The following is a 13,989-nucleotide window of genomic DNA, read 5'->3' as shown; positions in this document are numbered from 1 at the left end:
ACGGTGCGTGACCCAAGTCTCCTGTGACGTACAGTACACGGAGGAGGGTCAGCGGGTTTTCAGAAGAAGGCGGAGAAATATAGGGCCCGATTAAGAAGACGGTAATTAACGGCCGTGCTAAGGAGATGCCGACAGGCGACGATCGTGTTTGACGCATGAATAACGATCAGCAGCTGATTATGTCATTTGCGTTGATGGTAATTGTGCGCTCACCACGTGAAAAATTATTCATGGGTGTGTTTCTCTGAAGAACCGATGGCATGACCGCGGTAGGTACATTCACCAATCAGAAGCTCGTCCGTCATTCACTTTAACTGGCATAAAACCAGAGGATGGGGGGGCTAATGCTTATTCACATATCACAGTTATATCATGCTTGCAAATATCTCACACTCAATAAGGTCTGTTTTATTAGAACCGACATTGTTTGCGTATTCATAGTTCTCAGTGACGTCACTGGACTCCGCCCCCCTGGCCCCGTCCTCCATGCTGTCGGGCAGAAAGCACGTAGAATGTCACAACAACAATGGCGTCGCCTATTGAAGAGAATATGAGAGCTAATAATAATGCCATTCCAATTGATAATTCCGTCTTGGATCATCTTTCTGTCGAAGAGAAAAATAGATATGAAGCCAAATTGCAAGTTTTGGGTACGTGTGACCCGTACACGGCACCCCTAGAATTATTTGAGCCATTGAAGGATGCAACATCCCTGTACATCTATCTAGTGGAGACTCCATCCCCATACACTCAGGAAAAAATGAAAGCTTTCAAAAGTACCGAGAGTTATCTTTTTGCTCGAGCTGGACATGTAAATCATGCTTTAATCTGGGAGGTGAAGGACAAGAAAATCTTCACTGTCAAAGCAAAGGTGGGTGCAAATGCTAGCTAGCAAGCTAACTTTAGCTAGTAACGTTTGTTGTCAGGTTCCTTGTCAGTGTTGTAACGTTGGGCTTAGTTAGGACAGTTCGCATTAATATTTTGTACAGTGTCATGATAACAAATCTAACATAAATCTTAATTCTGCCCAACGTCAGGTCACCCATTCTTATGGTATGAATCGGGGTCCAACCTATGTTCCCCAGGTTCTATGTTCCCCAGGTTCTATGTTCCCCACTTCCCCCCCAAAAAGGTTCTATGTTCCCCAGGTTCTATGTTCCCCACCCACCCTCCACACAAAAAGGTTCTATGTTCCCCCCTCAACCAAAAAAAGGATCTACTGTATGTTTGGGACATGTAATGGTGGGACATCTGGGCACTAAGAACATGTGGGCAATCCTAATTTAGGTGCCCAGTTGCCCAGGTACCCAGATGTCTCCACCCCCAAGTGCCCACTCGTCCAAATGCCCACATGTCCCTATTACCCAGATGACCAGGTGCCCACTCGTCCAGATGCCCAGTCATAACAAAAGTATGGTGTCCAGATGTCCCTAGTGCCCCCTGTCCCACTAGTATTCGTAATTTCTGCCCATTATTGTGTGTTTTGAGTTGTTATTAATAATTAGAAATGAATGTTTCCCATGCATTTTCGGATGAGTGGGGATTGGGAACATAGAACCTTTTTTTGTGGGGGTAAGTGGGGAACATAGAACCTGGGGAAGATAGGACCTTTTTTGGGTAAGTGGGGAACATAGAACCTTTTTTGAGGGGGTAAATGGGGAACATAGAACCTGGGGAACATAGAACCTGGGGAACATAGGTACGGTCCCGATACAGATATGGGACTGTTGGAATGGGCCTTTAGAAGGTGGCCTGGATGGTTCTTTTCAGTACCGGTACCACAAGGTGGAGTGCCACGGTGCACACCTGCTGTCAGTTCCCTTTACCTTCCATATATCTTAACCAATCTCAAAGAACCCCTGGCCTCTATCCTAAGCATGTGCCCTCACTGACTGGAAAGTGAATGGAATACAGCTTCTTTAGCACACTATCTATTCTCTTGATGACAGTTAGTTACTGAAGTAAACATATTGTCCATTTAGAAAGTATTTTCATTTAAACATGTCTTTCTCCCTCTTCCTCTTCATGGTGGTTGGTGTGTGTGAGAAGATGGATGGAACCCAGTCAGGAGATAAAGGGTCATCAGACTTGGCACCTAAGGAAATGATGATACATAACATGAGTTGACAAGTTGATTGCTCACGTCGCAAACTGTCCCAACACAACTGCTAACAACTTATCAAACGGAAAAAGATCCATTTTAACATTAACTAACCCTGTTACAGAAAACATTAACTAGCCTGGTACAGAAAACATTGATAATGTATCTCTAGTTTTCATGGAGCAGAGCAGATTGTTGTTGTGCAGGCTAGCCCTGAACACAGGTCATGTATATGACCGTCATGTATTCAGGGCTATTGTGCAGGCAAACTTAGCTGGCCAGCTAGCACTACCGTTAGCAGTGCTACACAGTAACTTTTCTGTCATTATCAGAAGATTTAGCTAGCAAAATACATATTTACATTAACGTTACCTTTGATGAAATGTGCACTGCAAAGACGAGTGTACTGGGACGTTACCCACTCCTTCCCTTCACCAGCGACAGGGGCACGTTTGATAGCAGACAACCACTTATTTCTCCTCTCCGGATCTGCTGGGATCCTGTAAAATAATGAGTTATCTCCTCGTCTATTAGAACACCCGATCGCACAACAACTGTCGGGCATTGTGGCAAAGTCGCTTTGCAATCCTTTTTGGAGGGCTGTGAAATGCTTCTGGCGGGTTGCAGACTGGAGGTCTGTGTTAGATCACGTGGTTTTCTGCCCTACGGAAGTAAATCAGGGGGCGAATCCCACAGCGTCGTGACGACGTATGAATAGAGAAAAAAAGGCGAGAGAGAGAGAGAGAGAGAAGGCAGAAGGCTATATTAATATAATACATTTTTGTCACGTCCACATATCTATTTGTCTCATCTCATGCCAGTGTGTCAGTGTGACATAGGCTGGCCTTGTTGAGTGAACAATGGACGTATAGCCTTTTTCCCGCACCAAAATCTACAAGCTTCCGCCAATTTCATTATAATCAATCCAATAGTTGCATATTCGCTGATTTCGTTCCATCTTGCACGTCTCAAATAATATTTAGATATTTAAATGTGTGGGTTAGGGCTAAACTAATTAAACAAGTGGCCTATTAATTAATAGGCTACAGAAAGGCACGGTGGCCTCCTGCCAAAAAAAAAAAGGAATCTGATGGAACCAGTAATTAAACGAAATAAAACATATCCCACCTGATTTCTTTTCATATTGAGTACAGTATTAATAAATACATTTCATTTATTATTTAGAAATTTACATTTGTAAAATTAGACCAAAAATGACAGAGACGTAAAAGAATAGGACTATAGCTGTTTAATTAATTAATTAATGAATTCATTCATTCAGCCTACAGCAAGGTGATGGCAGCCACACGTATGCCCTCGGCTGCTGCATGTCCTTGCACTGTAACACATACTGTACATGTGTGTGTCCGAAAAAAAACATATTTAGACCTAAAAGCTGTCAACATGCCATGTATAGCCTAGTCTAGTGCTTCGAGAGCTTTTTTTTTTCTTCTTTGGCGCGACGCATTGCGATCACGCATCTATATGAAGCAAAGCAAAACAGCAGATTGATTCCTCATAGATCGGGCAATTATGAAGCGATTTTAAAAATTGAAAGAGATCCATCCATGGTCCTGTGAATTAGCCCTGCTAATCGGGCTCAGCCCTATTGGCACGACTGGTTGTGCGTTGGACTGGCGAGTGGGAGTCCCGGGTTCAATCCCCGCTTCCGCGTATCACTACACAAACTTCTAATAAAGTCTTCAATCAATCAATCAATTTGCCCGGCACTTTTGCCGTAGTGAAGAGTCTTTTCGCCTACAGTATCTGTCCGATTCACCTACAACACCTGGCCGTGGAAGAGCCATTTCGCCTACTCTCAATTCTGCTGTCCCTGTTTGCATATTATCCCTTTGTCATTTAAATATCATCCTGTATTTTCCTAAATGCCCCATACACATCTGCCCCACACACCTGAACACTGAATTTAAAGGAGCTATAGTCAACTTTTTCTTGAAAAACGGACGCTAATATAAAAATTATGTTTCGGAAATATTTTATAAAAAAGATTAAGCTTCATATGTGTTTCTATTCAAAAATGACCACAAAAAGCGTACAATAATAATAAAATAATCATTTTGGCCATTGTCAGACTTTGTTTACATCCCTCTTCTATTCTTTTATATGGATTGATAAGGGATGTAAACAAAGTCAGCCTGACAATGGCCAAAATGATTATTTTATCATTATGTTATGCCTTTTGTGGACATTTTTGAATAGAAACATATATGAAGCTTAATATTTTTTATAAAATATTTTCGAAACATTATTTTTATTTTAGCGTCCGTTTTTCAAGAAAAATTTGACTATAGCTCCTTTAACAATAATGAACAAAATAAAAACTCAGGAAATATATTAAAGACAGCTAAACTGTTCTGGAGGGAGAGGCGTGCAGATCCTCCCGCGAGCATAAACTTTGCTCTGTGCCAAATTCTGTCTGTCTGTCTGTCCACAGCGTGGCAGCCTGGCCAGTGCGCTGCACCGCGTGTCATCGTTGCCTAGTTAAAGACACCCGACTTAACATCATTTTTATGTCTAGTTTACATAAAAAGTAGGAATTTAAAAAAAGGTCGCACATCCAACATTTCAAGTACTCGGAGTTCCGACAAGATGGCGACCGAGTAGGACGCGTTTGTTGAGCTCTGTGGAGGTGCATAGTTTTCACATTTTTTAAGCCCATTTTTTACTGCCTTTATAGTTCTTTTGAGACTTTAAACGCCCAAAACACTGGTGAGCGTCTGTTTTTGCAGTTGTTTCGTGTTTCATGCCGAATACGATTAACACGAGGTCGAGGAGTACCAGGTCTCCGACCGCAAACGCTGACAACATGGCCGGCGCAATGCAGGGCGACGCTGACGCTCCGGTTACAAAGAGCATGCTGCGCGAGGTCCTCAAGGAATCACTGAAAGAGTTTATGGATGGTTTTATTCAACCCATGATGCTTGGCTTGGAGAAGAAATTACTGAAGAAGATTGATGACTTCGGAAAGGAGCTGCGTCCTGCAGTCGCCACGCTGAACACGACCGTGGCTGAACATGGGGAGGCCATTGAGAACTTTGGTTCCTCCATGGACAGTTTGCAGATGTGTATCACTGAATTGGAGAGAAGATGTGCTAATCTGGAGGAGAAGCTCGTCATAGCAGAAGACCGGAGTCGTAGGAACAACATAAGAGTGATTGGGATCTCTCCTGGGCTAGAAAAGGCTGACCCAGTGGCCTTTATCCAGTCTTTTTTGCAGAAAACATTCCCCGACGAGTTTCCCGACTCCCCCCCGGAGGTGGATCGTGCTCATCGGACCGGCAATCCACGTTCTGATAAGCCAAGGGCTTTCCTGGCAAGGATCCATTTTTTCCGGGTAAAGGAACGCATACTCCAGCTCTCCAGGAAAGCAGGCCAACTGACATACAATGGCAAAAAGGTGTATATTTTCCCCGACTGGTCTGCTGAAACATCAAAGAGAAGGGCAGCTTTCGGGCCAGTAAAGGAATTCCTACGTTCCATCACCGCGGAAGGAGTGAAATACGGAATAAGGCACCCGAGCAAATTCTGGATAACCGTGGATGAGGCGACTTCTACTTTCAACTCACCCAAGGAAGCTCTGGCCTTTTGCAAGGATAAGTTCAAGACTCCAGGTGCTGCGGACGAGACTCTAGCTACGCGGGATGATGAGACGACAGTTACAGAGAACTAACTTTTACCAGGGACACTTTTGCTTTCGTGATCGCGTGCTTTCAAACACATTCTGCCGATGTGATATCCTTTTGCCTTTAATGGACTGTTGGTAAGCTGGCTGGGACTTTGGAGATGACTTTTACGCAGCGTCTTTCTTTCCTCACTCTCTCCTCCTCCTCCTCCCCAAAGGGTGAGTTGTTAATGTAAGCCTACTTATTGTTTTGGACTCATCATCTGACTTGACGTTGTGTTTTCAAGTGTTTCGTTTCATAATACCTATTTTATTTGTATCGAAGAATAAGATATATTTTATTTTTTAACAAGATCTGTAAGCAGATGGGTGTTACTCGTTTTAATTTAGGTTACCGCAAGGAGAGAGGATTTAGGGCTGCTAAAGCTATAAGCATAATTCACTGTCTTTTTTGTTTGAATATAATGGACATTGTTCTTGTTATTATTGTATTCCTTTTCTTTGCTCTTATTGAGCGTTGTGCTGCTTACTATATAGGTCTAGAGGGTTTTATCTCTCTCTGTTAAGCTTTGTCTAACGGGTTCCGTGTCGCGGTTCAGACGGAGCCTGCTCTCTCTCGCGTCTTCCCTCTGTGTCTCTCTATCTATCTCGGCTTTCCCTCTCTCTCTCTCTCTCTCTCTCTCTCTCTCTCTCTCTCTCTCTCTCTCTCTATGGCTCTCTCTCTCGCTGTGTGTGTGTGTGTGTGTCTCTCTCTCTCTCTCTCTCTTTCTGTTAGGTAATGGCGGCTATGTTGGTTGTTAGTTTATGGTTCGTTTATGCCTCCTAAAACGCTACTTTCTCGGGTAGGAGGGCGAGACTGGGCTTTGGCCTTTGTATTGAGTAATGTAGCCTACTGTTTAAGGTGAAACAGATATAAATAATATGGTCTAAATTGTGAAGGCTCCGCGGTTCCAGAGACCACTCGCTCTCCCGCCCTTTCTCTATGTCTCTCTACCTATCTCTGCTTCTCCTCTCTCTCTCTCTCTCTCCCTGGCTCATTGACTCGTTCTTTTTTTTCCCTTTTTTTTCTAATCTCAATAGCTGGCGGATGTACGATCTCGTGGCGCGTTGGCTCTACGTGCTCGTGGATCCGCTGTCTGGGGGGGGGGGGGGGGGGGGTAGTTATTTACCTACTTTACTTTCTTCTAAAATGTTAATTTCTTGATGGGGGGAGAGGGGAGCTCTGTATTGGGATATTTATTTTGTAGTCGTGATTGGGTAGGTTCACTGTTTGAAGTATGGTAGTTTACTGTTTAAGACGGAAACAGACTTAACTAATATGATTGACATTTATCTAAGTTTGCACTGGCCTTTTGGGCATGTACAGGGAGCTGTATATGGCGCAGTATGCATTATGTGTGCTGTGTTGTATATGGTTTCCTGATCATACATAACTGTGTTTTATGTAAATACTTATGTATACAGACTTTTCTTTTCTTTCTTTTTTTTCCCCCTTCTAATTAGTAATTGTGGTTTGTATACATGGATGCATGGGGGGGGCTGTATGTGGCGCAGTATGCATTAACACTGTGTGTGCTTTGCTGCATATGGCCCCCCGGATGTGCTTTTAATTTCTATTTCTAACTACATATATAAGTGCATATATTTTTTATATCATATACACTGATTTCCTTTTTATTTATTTTTATTATTAATATTATATTAGTGCCTTGTCGTGGTGACAGCCTTATTTCCACTTATCTGTCACAAGTGTTTGGTTATTTGCATTAACGTGGCTTATAGGGCTTTATCACATTCTAGGTGGGCCTAATGCTGGACTGATTATTATTATTACAGTTGTTATAGTCCCCTCATTTTTTTTCCCTTTATTCTTTTCTTTTTTCTCTCCCCCTTCTTTACTAGAAATGTTAACATACCATTCTCATTTATTTAAGTGATATGAAGTGGGGAGATTGATCATAATTTGAGCGGATGGAATGTTTGAGAGCTATTCAGCCACAAGAAGGCACTTTTTTGTTGTTGTTGTTTTTACTTTGGTGATCTGTTATATATTTACATAATCACCAGAGGGCAATGTATGGTTACTTTTGGGCAGTTACTTGTTTGCACTCTCTGACAGAGTGAAATGAAGGTTGACTAATAGGTTGATGGGGTGGGGAACTGTTTTTGTGCACTCTGATGCTAATGGGGTTTTCCCCCTCAAGCTTCAATGTTATGTGTTTTTTTATGTTCGTTTGATGTTGCTTTTTCCTTTCTGTTCCTTTTGGGGTTGTTTTGTTTTTCTGTGGGGAAGGTTTGTTGTGAGGGACCAACTAGGAAATTCTAAAATGTTCTACTGTGCTTGCTGTGCGTATGGTTTGAACCACAATTATGACAGAATATAAATTTCTAAGTTTCAATGTAAGGGGAGCGAATATACCGCATAAGCGAACCAGCATTTTGGGGGTTTTGCGATCTAAATCAATTGACTTTGCATTTATACAGGAGTCTCATCTTTTAAAAGAGCATTCCAACCGATTGGCTAATAAACATTATCGTGTTTTAGCCTTTTCAGCTGCTTCTTCCAAAACCAAGGGAGTAGCCATATTGGCTAGACGTAACCTTAGGTTGGATTTTTTGGGTGATTGGTCTGACAGTGACGGGAGGATAGCTGTTGCTAAAATCCGCTTGGAGGGTAAAATGCTAGCACTAGTCTCTGTGTATGCTCCAAATGTTTTAGACAAAGAGTTTTACAAATTACTAACTAAAACCTTATTGGAACTGACGGATTTCAAAATCATTGTTGGTGCTGACTTCAATGCAACATGGCAACATAACCTAGATAGATCCACTGGGGTAGAAAGCAGAGAACAAGCACTAGCGTCTGCAGAACTACGTGCTTGGGCAAACTCAACTGGCTTACTCGACATCTGGCGTTTAATGAACCCAACGGTTAGAGATTTTTCTTTTCTGTCGGGTAGGCATGCTTCATTCTCTAGGATCGATTACGTTTTTGCCCCTGTTAGCTTGTTTCATAAAATTGCCAAGGTAGAGTTGCTCCCAATGTCACTCTCGGATCACAAGGCGGTGCTGTGTGTTGCTTCACTGAAACAGGTTATAGATAGAGCTCCTAGATGGCGGTTTAACACCACACTGCTGCGCGATGCGGCATTTGTAGCTCAGTTTCAAACTGGTTTGCGTGAATTTATAAATATCAATACAGGCTCAGTTGAGGATCCCAGAATTCTTTGGGATGCAATTAAAGGCTTTATCAGGAGTAATACAACCCTCTATGCGTCCACTCAGAGAAAATTAAGGTCAGCCAAACTGGTGGAATTGGAATCTCGGTTTTCTACTTTGGATAATTCTCTCCAAAATAACTTTGATGTTAGTACAGCAACCCAGAGAGAGCTAGTTAAGAAAGAAATTAACTCCATTCTCAAGCGCCGCTCAGAATTTCAAATGAAACGCACAAGGCAAAACTACTATTTTAATAGTGCAAGACCCAGTCACTTACTGGCTTTACGTCTTAGATCCAATGAGCATTTTGCTGATATTGTTAGTGTCAAATCAACAACGGGAGCCATGGTTACAGAACCCAAAGAGGTCAATGCCACGTTTCGTGCTTTTTATGATGAGCTCTACACCTCCGAGGTCATTCACGATGATGCAGTATGCAATGATTTTTTATCCAACATACAGTTACCAACCCTTAGCGAGGCGGATGCGGAAGCCTTAGATAGACCGCTCCATCTGGCGGAATTACAGGAAGCTGTGCTCGCAATGCGTAGGGGCAAGTCGCCTGGTTTGGATGGGATACCCCCTGAACTTTATGCCATCTTTTGGGAAGATCTAGGTCAGCTGATGCTAGACATGTTTCGATATGCAATTGAAAGTGGCTCTTTCTCCAGGGATGTGAATGTAGCTATTATATCATTATTGTTGAAGAAGAACAAGGATCCCACAGATTGCGCAAGCTATAGACCGCTTTCACTTTTGAATTCTGATCTAAAAGTTTTTGCTAAGGTGCTTGCGCGTCGCTTGCAGGGTTTTATGACCACCTTAGTACACTGTGATCAGACAGGTTTCATAGGAACTAGACTAGCCTCTGATAATGCTAGACGACTATTGCATATCATCGATAGGGCTAAGGAGCTGAGGACCCCCGCCGCAGTGTTGTCGCTCGATGCGTTGAAAGCATTTGATCGTCTGGAATGGTCTTACCTGTGGGCTGTACTAGATAAAATGGGATTTGGTGCTTCATTCATACATTTTGTTAAAGTACTTTATTCTAATCCGTCAGCGATGGTCCTAACCGGTAAGATCTGTTCGCCGCTATTCACGATTGGCAGATCTTCAAGGCAGGGTTGTCCCCTTAGTCCTCTCCTTTTCGCACTTTCACTCGAACCCTTGGCTCAGACAGTGCGTCAGTCTGCAGATATTACTCCTGTTTCGATTAACAACACACAGCATCGCATTTCCCTATATGCTGATGATATTCTACTGTTCATTGAGAATGCACCACAGTCAATTACTCACGTCCTTCAAATTTTTGATCAGTTCAGTTCCATTTCCGGCTACAAAATTAATTGGACGAAGTCAGCCCTTCTACCTCTAAATGATCAGATGAGATCTGCTATCCTGCCGCCCATAATCCCAGTAGTAAGCCAATTCAAATATCTTGGCATAGATATTTTCCCCTCTCTTCAGGCTATTGTTAAGAACAACTATGGTGACACTCTAAATAAGATTTGTCTTGATTTAGATAGATGGTCATCTTTGCCCAACTCTCTCCAAGCTCGAGTTTCAATCATAAAGATGAATGTTCTTCCTAGGGTTAACTTTGTAAGCTCTATGCTCCCTTTGCCACCACCGCCGCAATACTGGAATAAGCTTCACTCTTCGATATCTAAGTTTGTGTGGAAAGGGAAACGCCCTCGTCTTAAACTTTCTCTATTACAACGTGCTAGAGATGATGGCGGCCTTTCATTGCCCAACTTTAAATTTTATTATTGGGCCTTCACGCTCCGCCCCCTTTTAAATTGGTTTAACCCAGCAAATAAGGTTTCTTGGAGAGAGCTTGAGGAGAGTTTAGTGCAGCCTGTTGAATTGAGAGATCTTATCTATTCAAACATAACTACACATCAATGCAAAGTTCGCTTTGGACCTATCATTTCTCATTTAGTGGCAGTATGGAGGGCAGCTGAAAAGATGTGTAAGATTGATTGTAAATGGAACTTATTTTCCCCAGTGTTCAATAATCAAAGACTTTTAATCGAGGATCGCCCCATTCGCTTTCCAAGGTGGAGGGCTAAGGGGATTCGTACATTAGGGGACTTATTTGATAGAAATGGTTTACGACCTTTTCGAGATTTGTGTGACATCTTCAATCTGCCTGGAAATACCCTTTTTTTCTACTTCCAACTGAGAACGTCCATGAGGACCTACGGGGTCCCATGGCAAGCTCCCCTTAGATTGCACCCCTTCCATGAGTTTATCTGTGATGGTAACAGAACAAGAGGTTTGGTTTCCACCCTCTATGGTTTTTTATTAGACTGTAGTTATGGGCCCCTATCTGTTGATACTGTTTGGAGGAATGATGTACCAAATTTGGACCCTGACTTTTGTTGGGACACAGTATGGTCTAACATTAGGCTATCTTCTAGAAATCCAGACCATCAACAAATTCATTTAAATTTTGTTCATCGGACTTATTTAACTCCCCGCAGACTATGTGCTATGAGGATTTTGAATAATCCCAACTGCACTCTCTGCGCCTCAAATAGTATTGGTACCTTCCTTCACATGGTTTGGGAATGCCCAAATGTGTCGTCATTCTGGAATATGGTTGCCTCCAAACTTTCAACTATTTTTAGTATTAATATCATATCTTCTCCTTCTTTATTTTTATTAAATGACGTCTCACAGTTGCAACTAAACAATATACGCAAGCGCATCTTCTTTGCTGGATTAACGGCGGCGAAGAAGATGGTAGCTACGCGGTGGAAACCTCCTCATACGTTAACGTTCCGCCAGTGGGCCTTGACCTTTCTAGATATAGTATATTTAGAGCAGTCGATAGCAAGGTTACACGGAGCAAAAGAAGAAAACATTAATATGTGGTCGGACATTGCAGATAAGCTTAAGGCTATGATTCAAGAAATCACTATATAGTGGTAACAGCCTAGCACAGGCATGCACTATTGTACATTCCGTGTTGGTCCGGGGAAAGGGGGTGGGTGGGTTTTCTTTTCCTTTTCTTGTTTTGCTATTGTTTGTGTTGTTTGTCTGTTAATTGCATTTTTCTTTTGATCAATGTTTTACTTTTTCTTGTTCTATTCATATGTATGTCTCTAATTTCATGTTATGGAAAATAAAAATAATTGATAACAAAAAAAAAACATTTCAAGTACTCAAATGTCCACTTTTCTTTTATTGAACTAACAATGTAACAACCCTAACATAGGAACTTGCTTCCTATGTTAGGGTTAGGGTTAGGGTTAGGGTTAGTTCTGTTGTTAACTTGGATCCGCAGATAACTTTAGCACTGAAGTCTCTATAAAGTGTCTTAATTATAGAGGTGATCTTCTGGGATTCCGTAATGCCTGAGGATTCTCCATAGTGCTGTTCGGTTTATGCTATCAAATGCTTTGGCGAAGTCGATGAAATTGGAATAGAGTGTTGGGTTCCACTCATTGCTCTGTTCTAGTATCTGTCTGAGTGTGAAGATGTGGTCTGCACAGGATCTTCCCTTTCTAAACCCTGCCTGTTATTTTCGTAGAAGGTCCTCCACTGCATCACTTAGTCTAAAATTATTTTGCTGAGGATTTTACTGGTGGCTGGTAACAGCATAATACCTCTCCAGTTATTACAGTATGCCAGATCTCCCTTCTTTGGCAGTTTGACAATGAGGCCGGTTTCCACGATTGTGGGGTTTCTTCTGAGATCCACATTTTTTCTAGGATTTCAGTAAGGCCTATTGGTGTTAGATTTTCCTCGGCCTTAAGCATTTCTGAGTGGACTTGATCTATCCTGGGGCCTTTCCGTTCTTCAAGGCTTTTATAGCTATCTTTACCTCCTCAATATTTGGTGGTTCAATGTTTATGTCTAGCATGTCCGCCCTTTGCGTGATGCTTGCCTCTGTTTCTGGTTCATCTCCATTGAGTACCCTCTCGAAGTGTTCTTTCCAGCACTGTAGTTTGTCCTCCTCTTTTTTCATCATTTTCCCACTCTGGTCTCTGGTTTGGATGTCAGATGACCGGAAGCCATTGGTCAGTTTCTTCGTGAGCTTATAGTGTCCCCATGTCCTGTTTCGAGGCCGCTATTTCTGCCTCCTCTGCTATCATCTCAATATATGCCTTCCTATCTGCTCTGCAACTCTTTTTCACCTCTTTATCTAGCGAACTGTATGACTGTTGTAGCCTGGCCTTCTGTCTGAGTGACTTGGTTGTTAAAATTACCCTTTTCTTTTCTTTCCTCTCATCTATTTTCTTCCACGTGTTCTCTGAAATCCAGGCCTCCTTTTGTCTCCTTCTCGGTCCTAATATCTTCTTTCCAGCTTCAGTCAGAGCTTTGTTGAAGTTGTGTAGGTCTAGTTCTTGCTGGTTTCTAAGAATGGTAAACCTATTTTTTAGTTCCAGTTGGAAGGTTTTCCTCAAGGCTGGCTGTTTCAGCCTTTCTACATTTAGTGGCGGATCCCTTAGTCTTTTTTCTTGGACTTTCTAAGTTTTAATCTTATATTTGCCATGACTAGTGAGTGGTCGCTACCAGCATCTGCACCTCTTTTTACGACTGCATCCTGGAGACTACTTCTCCATCTGCTGTTAATAATTATGTGGTCTATCTGGTTCTTTGTAACACCATCTGGGGATGTCCAGGTCGGTTTATGGATGTTTTTGTGTTCGAATATGGTTCCTCCTATCACTAGTCTGTTTTCCTGACATAAGGCTATTAGTCTTTCTCCATTATCGTTTTTGTCTCCCAAGCCTTGCTTCCCCATGACGTTTTCTTTTCCACTGTTGTTGGATCCAACTTTTGCATTAAGATCCCCCATGATGAGGAGAACATTGTGTGAAGGTGTTTCGTCTACCAGCTCTTGTAATTGGTCATAGAAGATGTCTTTATAGACTACTAATATAGACTGAAGTAATTAAAGCAGGTCATGTTTGCATGTTTTGAATTATAACAGATAAATTCAATAATATATATCACTATTCTGATATTAACCTGCGGGCTGCATTAAGTGTAGGTGGGGGCCGCACGTGGT

The sequence above is a fragment of the Nannobrachium achirus genome (genome assembly GCF_963921795.1).
Source record: "Nannobrachium achirus genome assembly, chromosome: 11".
Classification (NCBI taxonomy): domain Eukaryota; kingdom Metazoa; phylum Chordata; class Actinopteri; order Myctophiformes; family Myctophidae; genus Nannobrachium; species Nannobrachium achirus.
This window is presented reverse-complemented; position numbering follows the sequence as displayed.